Below are 13,404 nucleotides of genomic sequence, written 5' to 3' on the forward strand. Positions count from 1 at the left end.
GGCTGCATGCCAGCACGCCTGGACGAATGGGGTCACCGCGTGAACTATGACAGCAGGTTGATCTAAGAAAAAACTCAATGTCTGGCATGTTGTTCATGGTAGTTTTGAGTGTTACCATGATTTGGTTCGGATCCAGGTACAGGAGAGAAGTTTTACACACCAAGTATGTTTCTGGTCAGTAACTTCGTGATGTTACTGTGGTCAAATGGCTTGGAGTTTGAAGCTGTGCTTTGGAGGCTAGTGATAAGTTACTAAGGTAAAGATACACAAGAAAGTTCAGGTCAAATGGAGCAAGTAAAATGGTAGTTGCTGTAGAAACCACCATTTTGGTCCAGAATAGAAAAGATTCTCTGTAGCAAAAATAATCCAAAAAGGGATGAAATATTTTTGCTCAGGAAGGTGCACTAGGGTTCACAGAATATTTGTGAATTATCTCAGATTTTTCTGAGCCAAAAAAATTGGGGTTGCTTTGAAGCAAACAGATCTGGCTTGGGGTTTTTGGAAAGAAAAATATTCCAAAGATTATTTTTGGGTGGGTCCGAAGTGAAATGATGATTTAGGAGGGAAGTGAAGCACTTGGGTGAGTGCCAAGGATGCCCAAGTGTTTAAGTCCATATGAAAAGATTCAGAAACTTCAAGTTTCAAAAAATTTCAAATGAAAAATCAAGCAAATAAGAAAGGGCAAAACCCAGGCTGTCACAGGACTAAACCCTCCGGTTTATATAGACACCGGAGGGGCCTACGCTTGTATAGAGTCAGTTTACAGAGGAAGGAATCTTCATATCCGAATGCCAAGCTTGCCTTCCACGCAGAGGAGAGTCCCATACGGACACAGGAGGAAGTCTCCGTATTGTATCTTCACGACCCATCAGTCCGGCCCTCGTCCCATAGGCCGGACACCCGAGGACCCCTTAGTCCAGGACTCCCTCAGTAGCCCCTAAACCAGACTTCAATGACAATGTGTTCGGCACACTGATAGTCTTCGGCATTGCAAGGCAAGTTCTTCCTCCGAATACTTCAAAGCGTCTGATCTGAAGAGTTATACTCGGCTTTCCATTTAATGTCATACCCATCGGCTTCTGTGCCTCCATTGCTTCGGCTTCCATGTGTCGAGCGAACATGAAAGGTCAGAGTATTTTTGCACATAACACCTTGGCCATGTAAGAAAGGTGTATATTTAAGTGTATTGGATCTCAGATGCCATCTCACACCAGGCGGAAAATCCTTAGAGCTTGCTAGGAGAAACCATTTCAACATGGCTAGCGTTCCTAGTTCTTCCTCCCGCCCCCATGGCTCCGAAAAAGGCGATTGGGAGAAATGTTCAGTATCCCATGACCAGCTGAGTAAGATTCAAACGCAGGGATTCCTTCCCCCCACTGATCTAGTCCCCGTTCGGGTAGGATTAACCTCCTTTACAGGCGAAGCCCTGGCGGAAAATCTCCCTAATCCATCGAGGGGGGAGCGGGTGTGCTTCGTATCCTTCTTAAAAAGAGGTGTCGAGTTTCCAATCCACCGTTTCCTATGAGGTCTACAGGACTACTACGGCCTCCAACTGCACAACCTCACTCCAGCCTCCATCCTCCATATCGCGGGTTTTGTTGCTCTTTACGTGCTATTCTGGGCTGCGAGGCCCACTTTGATTTATGGAGGAACCTTTTCTGCCTCGTCCCTCGTTCCCAAAAGGGTTCCATATTCGAGGTGGGCGCCGCCGAGATATGGTGCATAACTGGGACTGGATACTTGTCCGGCACCCTGAACTGGTCCTCGAAGTGGTTTCATATTGAATACATGGCTCTCCCCGACCCATGTCGAATGGGACTTCCCCAATTTTCTGGTGCTCCATTGAGGAAATGCCACAGCTGGCGTCCTCTCACCTCGAGGAGGAAGACAGCGCAGAAGTTTAACAGTTAATGGGAGAGATAAGGACACTTGCCCAGTCGGGATTATCAATAATCGAGGTAATGGCGACTTCCAAAATGCGAGGTGTTCAACCACTCCAATTCAGAGGGCTCCCGATGTGGCACTACAGTGGGGAAGATGACGCCTCACGCTACGGACGGAAGAGTCCGGATACCCCTGCCGCCCTGGCCACAATATTGGCCAATCTGTATAAAGGGGAGAAAGAGGAGTTTACTCATCTTAAGCATCGAGAGGTATTCTCCATGTACAATCCTCCTAGCTGGGTGAGTTTTAATCCCACCTCCTTACTCAATCTTTTTCTCGAGCCATGTTTAATTGACATTTACTCGTCCATTTTTAATAGGAATGGCGGAAGGCTATCGCGGAGATTTATAGTCCCGCTCCACAGCTGGAGGACCATAACCATGACCTCGATCCCGCATTTGAAGAGGATCCAGACATATTTGTATAAGTCAAAGAGGGAGTCTTCTACCAGGAGAGCTATGATGGCACAGAAGTGCCCATCATGGCCGATTATCCTGGCCTCCTTCCTGCCTCACATGTAAGTAACCAGGAGACATCTCCTTCGAAAGAGCTTCCTCATTATGCCTCACCCACCGCACTATCTTATGCTCCAAAGGGGAGGCGCTCGGCGCGTCATGCCGCACCAGAGGCGTCTCGTAAGAGAGCGGCTCCTACGCTGAGCGGATCTTCAAAAAGGAAGGCAAATGACAACACGGTCGAGCCTTCATCAAAGATGTATGGCTTTAAATATGCCCTTTGGCAGTCACATCGAACCATGACATTGTCCACTATGTTTTATCAGGAAGAGTGTTTGACGGACTATGTCCGAGGATCCTGCCGATCACACCTCCACCAGTCAGGTTCCAGACCCTGCCTCTAGGGCGGGGATGAGATGGAAGCGACACCGGATTGTCCTCCTTTAGAGGATTCGAATAATTAATCCATCATGAACTCCGAAGTGGAGAGTGCCATGAATCATCAGTGCCGGAGGGCTGCTGTTCGCGACCTTGATTTTACTAAAGAGGCGTCCAATGCCTTCAGCTCGGCTGATACGTACATCTAAGCTGCTCAAGACGGTCTTGCCAAAGGCACTGACCAGCATTTGCAAGATATGTTGGTAAGTACGCATTGCACAGATCTGGTAATCATGTACCAGTGATGTGAATAATGTTGTGCTTCCGATGATAGGATCAACAGATCAACTGATAGAGCAACTAAAAGTCGCGCAGGCAGGTAAAAAAGAGGCTGAAAGGCGACATGCCACAGGCGAACGTGTGTTGAAACGAGTCAGGGATGTTAAGAACAAGCTACAGGATTCCAACACCCTGCTGGGCGAAAATCTAAAAGATGTACGAGCCCAGCTAGCTAACGCCGTAAAGGAAAATAGGATGCTATGAGGTGGCATATTTAGTATGCTTTTGAACTTGCCTACGTGTAATTCAGCGAGAAAATGAGCTGACAGATTTGTGCCTGCAGGTATGCTGACTGGTCGTCCCGAAGAGGAAATGTCCGGATCTCAAGGTGATCTGCTGCAAGAGCTGACCCAAGTGCACGAGCGAGCTCGGCAAGCAATGCGGAGTGTTGCCAAGTCTTTGTGGCCATCCGCCTCCCCTCCAGGAAGTATGGGGCAGCTTCTGAAGATATTCTAGGTAGCTCATCTAGGCTTTCGATTATGGAAGATATCAGCATGCCAAGAAGGTGCGCGAGAGGTCTGGGCCATGGTAAAAACATGATACACCAAGCTTGATCCGAATCATATGGCCTGGTCGGACCTTGGGGGTCAGATGGTTAAGAAATTCCAGTTAGTTTGGTATATGACCAAGTAAAGATATCTGCCAAGTTTTCGCAACTGGATTGTAAGCTACACAGCTTGTTCGACGGCATAGAGGAAGAAGTTTTTGAGTCCAAGTGACTATCTACTTTGATTGACAAAATTTGTCCTGAACCGGATTTGGAAAATGATTGTCATGGCAGACATTTTCACTTCGACCTCTAGCCCCGAAGGTGCGGAGTGTTTCCGAATACCGGAGCGACAATATAGGCCGGGGTATGCGTTGAAACCAGGCGTAGGGGTCATAGTTGCTTGAATAGACAAGATGTATCCGGCTAGCTATGTTTATTACTTGTTGATTACAAGAAACATCTTCCAGGGAGAATAGTTCCACTAAGGGTTCCTTTCCCTGGGTGGACATGCGTTAGCATGCATGCTCGAACTGTGATTAAAGAATCGCAGTATATGTAACATCTAGGGGTTCACATTGTAATTAGGGTATAACGTCTTTTCTCCGCCGACAGAATATTCCCTTAAGAACGCTAGCTTTTGGCTTCATCCAGTCTGAGGTACAAGTCCGGATGACCTGGCTGTAACAATCGCAGAGGTGCTCCCTTTATGCCCTAGCCGAACAAACAGGAACGTAGTGCATAAGCACAGGAGCCATGCAACCCAGCTTGGCAAAAACTTTAGTAATAACTATGCATACAATGGCAAAGAAAAGGTACATATGAGGAAGGGACACATATGTGGTGAGCTTGATGCTCGGAAAATAATAATAAGCTTCTATAAAAGAAGCCCCAGGTATTATGATCGTATACGTTTAAGGATGTGTATGTCATAGGTGTGGGGTTTAGCCACACAGGAGCTATAGAGATGGAAAAAAATTGAAGAGAGGGAAAATGGAAAAAGGGAGAAGATTATGAACAAAGAGTACGGCTTTAGGCATAGAATCTTCGGAGTCTGGCAGCATTCCACGGGTTCGGCTCTATGCGATTGTCCTATGCATCACGCAGGCGGTAGGCTCCTCGAGTGAGAACTTCATCGATGATGAAGGGACCCTCCCACTTCGGCTTGAGTTTTTCCTTTTTCTTTTCTGGCAAGCGCAGGACGAGCTCACCAACATTATAAGTCTTGCCCCGCACTTCTCCGCTTTGGTACCTGTGAGCCTATTGTTGATAAAATGCAGAACGGGCTTTTGCAATGTTGCGCTCCTCCTCCAGGGCATCTAGACTGTCCTGCCGATCAAGCTCGGCATCTCTCTCATCATACATGCGCACTCGAGGTGAGTCATGAATGATGTTGCAGGTCAAAACAGCCTCTGCGTTGTACACCATGAAGAATGGTATGTATTTGGTAGTGCGATTGGGCGTGGTCCGCAGCCCCTAGAGTACGTAGTCGAGCTCCTCAACCCAGTGCTTTTCTGATTCTTTCAAAGACCGTACTAGTCTAGGCTTAATGCCGCTCATGATAAGACCATTAGCTCGTTCGACTTGACCGTTTGTTTGCGGGTGATAGACGGAGGCGTAATCGAGCTTAATGCCCAGGTTTGCACACCAGGTTTTCACTTCATCGGCTGTGAAATTGAAGCCGTTGTCGGTGATGATGTTGTGTGGGACACCATAACAGTGCACAACACCGGATATAAAGTCTATCATTGGTTCGGCTTCGGCCATTTTAAGTGGTTTGGCCTCTATCCACTTGGTGAATTTATGTACCATGACCATCAAATATTTTTTCTTATGGCTTCCTCCTTGAAGGGGTCCAACAATATCAAGCCCCCAGACCGCGAAAGGCCAAGTGATGGGGATTGTTTGTAGGGCGGTAGGCGGCATATGGCTTTGATTTGCGAACAACTGGCATCCGACACAACGTTGGATAAGGTCCTATGCATCTGCTTGGGCAGTCGGCCAAAAGAAACCGGTATGGAAGGCTTTACTTACTATGGCCCGAGCCGTGGCGTGGTGACCGCCGAGACAAGCATGGATTTCGGCCAGGAGCTACCGTCCCACTTCTTCAGACATACATCTTTGAAGGACTCCGGTAGCGCTTTTCTTGTAGAGCTCTCCGTGATGGACCTTTTAGGCTTTCGGGCGCCGAACAATGCTGTGAGCCACATTTTGATCCTCGGGGAGCTCTCGCCTATTAAGGTAGGCCAAGAATGGTTCGGTGCATGGGGAAATAATTAGATGGGCGATGGTGTTATTTCGTTGGGTGAGCTCCCGATAATATCGGTATTGTGTTCGAAATCTGGGGGTATAATCGGATCCGGACTGGTGTTGCTGCTGTCACCCTGCCACACCATGGATGGCTTGAAAAGCCTTTCCATAAAGATGTTAGGCGGGATGGGGTCACGCTTAGCGTCTATGCGAGCAAGAACATCCCCCGCTTGATTACTTTCCCGGGCCACATTATGAAACTCGAGTCCCTCAAACCGAGCTGATATTTTAAGTATGGTGTTACGATAGGCCTCCATCTTCGGAACTTTGGCATCAAAGTATCCATTTATTTGGGATATTGCGAGATTTGAATCCCCGTGGACCTCCAGGCGTTGTATGCCCATGGAGGCAGCCATCCGAAGACCGTTCAATAAGGCCTCGTATTCGGCTGCATTGTTGGAGTCTGTGTATAATATTTGGAGTATGTACTGGACTGTGTCTCCGGTGGGGGACGTTAAGACGATGCCCACTCCTAAGCCGGCCAGCATTTTAGAGCCATCGAAATGCATCACCCAATTGGAATATGTGTCGTACTCTTTAGGGAGTTCGGCCTCTATCGATTCAGCGACGAAGTTGGCGAATACTTGGGATTTAATGGCTCAGCGTGGTTTCTATGTTATACCGAATGGAAGGAGCTCAATGGCCCTCTTGGCAATCCGGCCCGTAGCATCGCGGTTGTTTATTATGTCATTGAGTGGTACTTCGGAAGCCACCATGATTGAGCACTCTTGGAAGTAGTGTCGCAGCTTCTAGGATGCCATGAAGACCGCATATGCTATCTTTTGGTAATGAGGGTACCGGGATTTACATGGTGTAAGGACAGTGGATACGTAGTATACCGGTTTCTAAAGTGGGAATTTGTGTCCGGCCTCCTCTCGCTCAATGACTAGCACCGTGCTCACCACCTCATGTGTTGTAGAGATGTTTAATAATATCGGTTCGCCGATGTTCGACGCGTCCAGGATTGGGTTGCTCGCTAAAAGAGCCATTATTTCTTCCAGTTCGACCGTTGCCGCATCCGTCCCCTCGAAGTGGTTGGTGCGTCGGAGAAGGCGATAAAGTGGCAATGCTTTTTCTCCTAGTCTAGAGATAAAGCGGCTTAAAGATGCCATGCATCCGGCCAGTTTTTGGACCTGTTTAAGGTCTGTTGGTGTACCCAATTCTAACAATGCTCGGATTTGGCTGGATTTGTCTCAATTCATCTATTAGAAATGATGAAGCCCGGCTATTTTCCAGCGGGAACGCCGAAAACACACTTTTCAGGATTGAGCTTGATGTCATATGTGCGGAGGTTGTCGAATGTGAGATGCAGGTCGTCTATTAATGACTCGACGTGCCTAGTCTTGATGATGACGTCATCCACATATGCCTCAACTGTCTTGCCGATTTATTTCTCCAGGCATGTTTGAATCATGCGTTGGTAGGTGGCGCCGGCGTTTTTAAGCCCGAAGGACATACTGTTGAAGCAGAAAGGCCCATATGGGGTAATGAATGCGGTTGCGGCTTGATCGGACTCCTTCATTTTGATTTGGTATCCGTAGTGTGCGTCGAGGAAACACAGTAAGTCATGTCCTGCAGTGGTGTCAATAATCTTATCGATGAGGGGGAGGGGGAAGGGATCCTTAAGGCAGGCCTTGTTGAGGTTTTTGAAATCGACGCATAGGCGCCATGACTTATCCTTCTTTGGCACCATCACCAGGTTTGCTAGCTAGTCCGGGTGTTTTATTTCTCTAATGAATCCGGCCTCGATTAACTTGGCTAGCTCCTCCCCAATAGCTTGTCATTCGGGTTCGAAAAAGTGCCGCAGTGTTTGCTTGACTGGCTTATATCCCTTCAATACATTGAGGCTGTCTTCTACCAACCTGCGTGGGGTTCCTGGCATATTAGAAGGGTGCTAGGAGAATATGTCCCAGTTTTCGTGCAGGAATGCTCATAGTGCGGCATCAATAGTTGGGTCCAGCTGTGCCCCAATGGAAGCTGTCTTCTTGGGGTCCGTCGGGTGGACTTGAATTTGACTATTTCGTCTGCTGGTTTGAAGGAGGTGGATTTGGGCCGCTTATCAAGGATTACATCGTCCCTATCCACCATGGAGCGTAGTGCGATTGACTATTCGGCCGTGAGGGCCTCGGACAGTACCTCGAGGGCCAGGGACGCGGTTTTGTTTTCGACACAGAGGGCTATATCCGGATCACTGATGCGAGTGATAATACCGTTAGGCCCAGGCATCTTGAGCTTCATATACCCATAATAAGGTATAGCTTGAAAGCGTGTGAATGCATCTCGCCCCAACACAGCGTCACATCCACTGTTGAAAGGGGCCACTTGGAAGGTTATATCTTCGAATCGATAATTCTCCGGTGTGCTGAATACTACGTCGAGTGTAATTTTCCCTGCGCATCGTGCCTCCCGCTGGGAATGATTCCTCAGAAGGTCGTATTACTTTGCTCGATGCGGGTCCTGTCTATTTACATTTTATTGAGTGTGTCCTCGTAGATGAGGTTTAGTCCACTACCGCCGTCCATGAGCACTTTAGTGAGCCGAAATCCATCGAAAATTGGATTGAGGACCAAGGCGGCTGGTGCTCGGACTGACCAGAATTTTGGTTCGTCACTGGCATTGAAAGTTATGGCCGTGTCGTTCCCGGGGTTTATTGTAGCACCCCGGATATTACTTTCCCAATTTGTACTCCAACTCTTGCCGTTTCCGGCGTTAAGTTATTTTATTTTCTCGGGTTTGGGTTTTTTTGTCTTCGTGTGTTGTTGTCATTGTCATGCATCTCATATCATGTCATCATGTGCATTGCATTTGCATACATGTTCATCTCATGCATCCGAGCATTTTCCCCGTTGTCCGTTTTGCATTCCGGCGCTTCGTTCTCCTCCGGTGGTCATTTCTAGCCTTCTTTCGTGTGTGGGGATTAAACATTTCCGGATTGAACCGAGACTTGCCAAGCGGCCTTGGTTTACTACCGGTAGACCGCCTGTCAAGTTTCGTATCATTTGGACTTCGTTTGATACTCCAACGGTTATCCGAGGGACCGAAAAGGCCTCGTGTGTGTGCAGCCCAACACCCCTCCAATTTGGCCCAAAACCCTCCTAAGCCTTCTCCATCATCCAGATCTTTCGATCACGATCGCGTGGCCGAAAACCGCACCTCATTTGGACTCTCCTAGCTCCCTCTATGCCTATTTAAAGAACCCCCGAAAATCTCCTTCTCCTTCCTCCCGAAAACCCTAGATCCACCCCTCGCGCCGCCACCGCCGCCCAATCGCGCGCCGCCACGTGGCCCTGCGCCGCCGCCCACTGCTCTGGCCCAGGAGGCCCGTAGCCACCCCCGCGAGCCCATCGCCTCGCCGCCCGAGCGCCCGAGGAGCCGCGCCTGCTCCTCCGCCGCGCCGCCCCGCTCCGGTGGCCGGAGTTCGCCGCGCCGCCCCGCACAGCTCGGCCGTGTCGCCCGAGGTCCCCGTCGGCCGCCACCGCCATCTCCGCCGCCAGATCCGGCCGGGAGTAGCCGGATCTTCCTCTCCCTCGCCTCCCGCCGCTCCGTCGAGCTCACCGGAGCTACAGTGTACGCCGGAGTTTGCCTCGGTTCGCGTGCCACCGAAACCCTAGATCCGGAGGTGTTTTTTTTCTTCTAAGTCCTCGAAATCCCAGATCCATGTGCTCCTGTTCATAGCCTCGTAACTTTGCATCCGTAGCTCCGATTAATGCATATAGCATATCAAAACGTTCATCTCAGATAGTACATCAATTTATTCCATTGCATCATTTACATTTGAGTTCATATTGAGGCCCGAAATGATGTTAGAAGAGGGCTACTTGAGTTAATTGTCAGATCTGCTACTCCATTTGCATATTTGTCAATTTTGCCAGGATTATTGTGTGCATGATATGCCCATGAGCTCTACATATGTTTTGTTAAGGGTTTTGCCATATTTTCAGAGGTGCAACCCATGTATTTTTGTGATGTGTGTGGTGACTAGCACAAGCTTGCGAAGTGAGGCACTTGTTAGTGCTGATTTCAGGGACTTAGTAATTTCACTAAGTCCTTGATCTGTTTATCTCATATGGCCATATGTTCTTGTTGTTTCCGAGTGATTTGTGCCTCTTTTTAGGATGATCAGTAAGGATGTTTTGTTAACCTTGTAGTTCTCTATCAATACATGTCCTTGTTTGCAATTATGGAGCACACTAGCTTGAGTCAATCGAGCTCTACTTTTGCTACTTTGTGAATCTGGGCAGATTGTCAACTTGTTTGCAATTTTGCCGATGATGTTGTAGTTGATCCGTGCATGCTATGCTATTGTTCTTGCCATGTCTAGCTTGCATTTTGTGTATTCTTGATGGGCGTATGCTTAGTTTATCATGACTTGCTCCGTAGTGAGTGCATCGAGCTCGTAAACAAGCCTACTTGATATCTGTTTTCAGCATGCTCCAGTTTTCACTAAGTCTGTGATCTGATTATGTTTTTGCCATGTTCACATGCTTGCAATTGTATTTTCTGTTCCCTTTTGGCTCAAGGTCACTAAGGGACTTTTGTTAAGCTCTTTGAGTAGCTCCATGCCATGCTTTATTTTGCCATGTTCTGGTCTTGTAGCATGTAGTTGTGTTGCTCCGAAGAGGGCTACCTGATCTAAAATTCCAGACAAGTGATAATTTCACTAAGTCTGAGATCTGTTTGCCATATGTATTTTTGCCATGCTTGTTTGAACCTGTTAATGGATGAATTGGCCGTAGCTCAGTGCTAGACTTTTGTTAAGCATCTTGAGTGCATCCCTGCCATGTATTTTTTTGTCATGTTTGGGTGCTGTAGCATGTTCATCTCATTGCATTTAGATGGCTACTTGCTGTAAATCGCAGACCGGCGTCATATTTGAATCGCTTGCCATTTCCAAACCGTAACTCCAATTCCGATGTTCTTTATATAGTTTTCAAGCGATTTCATCTCATCTTTCCAGTGGCACACTTGGATTCCTAGTTGAGGCCAGGTTCATGCATCGTATTGTTTGATCCTTGCATGTGGTTGATTGTGTCCTTGTTGCTTTTTTGTCTTGTTTGGGTAGAGCCGGGAGACGAATTCGCTAACGAGGAGCCCGTTGAGTTTGCTTTCGAGGATCCAGTCAACTCTGACAACTTTGCAGGCAAGATGATCATACCCTCGAAATCACTACTATCTTTGCTATGCTAGATTGCTCGCTCTTTTGCTATGCCAATGCTACGATGCCTACCATTTGCTTTCAAGCCTCCCAAATTGCCATGTCAAACCTCTAACCCACCATGTCCTAGCAAACCGTTGATTGGCTATGTTACCGCTTCGCTCAGCCCCTCTTATGGTGTTGCTAGTTGCAGGTGAAGATTGGAGGCCGTTCCTTGTTGGAACATTTATTTACTTGTTGGGATATCATTATATTAACTTGTTATCTTAGTGCATCTATATACTTGGTAAAGTGTGGAAGGCTCGGCCTCTCGCCTAGTGTTTTGTTCCACTCTTGCCGCCCTAGTTTCCGTCATATCGGTGTTATGTTCCCGGATTTTGCGTTCCTTACGCGGTTGGGTTATAATGGGAACCCCTTGATAGTTCGCCTTGATTAAAGCTTTTCCAGCAATTCCCAACATTGGTTTTACCATTTGCCACCTAGCCTCTTTTCCCTTGGGTTTCCGGAGCCCGAGGGTCATCTTATTTTAGCCCCCCCGGGCTAGTGCTCCTCTGAGTGTTGGTCCAAATAGAGCCACTTGCAGCGCCACCTCGGGGCAACTCGAGGGTTGGTTTTAGTTGTACGTAGTGTTCATCTGAGTGTGCCCTGAGAAAGAGATATGTGCAGCTCCTATCGGGATTTGTCGGCACATTCGGGCAGTGTTGCTGGTTTAGTTTTAACCTGTCGAAGTGTCTTGAAGAACCGAGATACCGAGTCTGATCGGAACGTCTCGGGAGGAGGTCTATTCCTTCGTTGACCGTCAGAGCTTGTCATGGGATAAGTTGGGACTCCCCTGCAGGGATTTGAACTTTCGAAAGCCGTGCCCGCGGTTATGGGCAGATGGGAATTTGTTAATGTCCGGTTGTAGATAACTTGAACCTTAACTTAATTAAAATGAATCAACTGAGTGTGTTACCGTGATGGCCTCTTCTCGGCGGAGTCCGGGAAGTGGAAACGGTGTTGGAGTAATGCTTGCGCAGGTTGTCCTCTGGTTTTACTCGCTCGCGCTTTGCCTCATCTTCTCGCTCTCTTTTGCGAATAGGTTAGCCACCATATTTGCTAGTCGCTTGCTACAGCTCCACTTATATTTTACCTTGCCTTGCCTATAAGCTTAAATAGTCTTGATCGCGAGGGTGTGAGATTGCTGAGTCCCTGTGGCTCACAGATTACTATTACACCAGCTGCAGGGCCTGATGATTCTGCTCCAAGTGACGCGCTCGAGCTCAAGTGGGAGTTCGACGAGGACTCTCAGTGTTATTATGTTTCCTTTCCTGATGATCAGTAGTGGTGCCTAGTTGGGGGTGATCAGGACCGTGTCGCATGTTGGGTTATCTTTTATTTTGGCGCCGTAGTCGGGCCATGAGTGTTTGGATGATGTAATGTTATTTATGTACCTTGATTGACATGGCGAGTGTAAGCCAACTATGTTATCTCCCCTTTATTATTATATTACATGGGATGTGTAAAGATTACCTTACTTGCGACATATGCCTTCAATGCAATTATGTCTCTAAGTCGTGCCTCGACACGTGGGAGCTATAGTCGCATCGAGGGTGTTACATTTATAGTTGCGACTTGGCAGACTTCGGCTAGATCCCGGAGTGCCCTCTTGCGCCGATTGTTTGAAGCAAAAGTCTCGAAAACCGTCAATACTCTGAGGTCGTCGTCCTTTTGAGGTGTTGCTCTGGGGTGTTTTTGGTGAGGATATCCTCGCCGCTCTTGGCCACTTGTCGGAGTATCCAACATGCTCTAAGGCTGTGGGTTGGTACAGTATCCGGTGTCGTGTGTATTTTGCAAGGCCGATCGAGCCATCCCTCCAGAACGGTTCCGCGCCCTGTAATGGGTTTAGTTTTCTTCACTATGGGGTTGGGTGCCCCGCGATGGTGCATCCTTTTTTCTCGCCACAGGGGTTGAGGAGAGACCGGCGGTTCCCAACGAGCTATTTGAGTTTTCCAAGCACTTTCCATTGTGCAGTACTTTTATACTATGGTTGCTGTTAGCGTTCTGGGAACGGGGGTCCCCAGACTTGCCTGCCTGCGGCCTGCGGCGTGGCTCAAAAGGGGGCCCAGCACGGCCCATATTCACCAATACAAAGCCAAGACCCTCACGAGGGGCCAAGCCTCGCGAGGCGGACGACGCGAAGCTTCCTCAGGCACGGCCACGTCAGGCTGGCTCACGAGGAGGTGGAGAGATCAAGGTGGGGTACCTCACGAGGTGCCCATGACGCAAGCCATGACAACTCAGGTTGCCAGGCGGGTGCCAGCCTGCGCAGCGTCCTCCTTTCCTCTTTGATGCAA

This window comes from Triticum aestivum, chromosome 4A (assembly GCF_018294505.1).
Source record: "Triticum aestivum cultivar Chinese Spring chromosome 4A, IWGSC CS RefSeq v2.1, whole genome shotgun sequence".
Classification (NCBI taxonomy): domain Eukaryota; kingdom Viridiplantae; phylum Streptophyta; class Magnoliopsida; order Poales; family Poaceae; genus Triticum; species Triticum aestivum.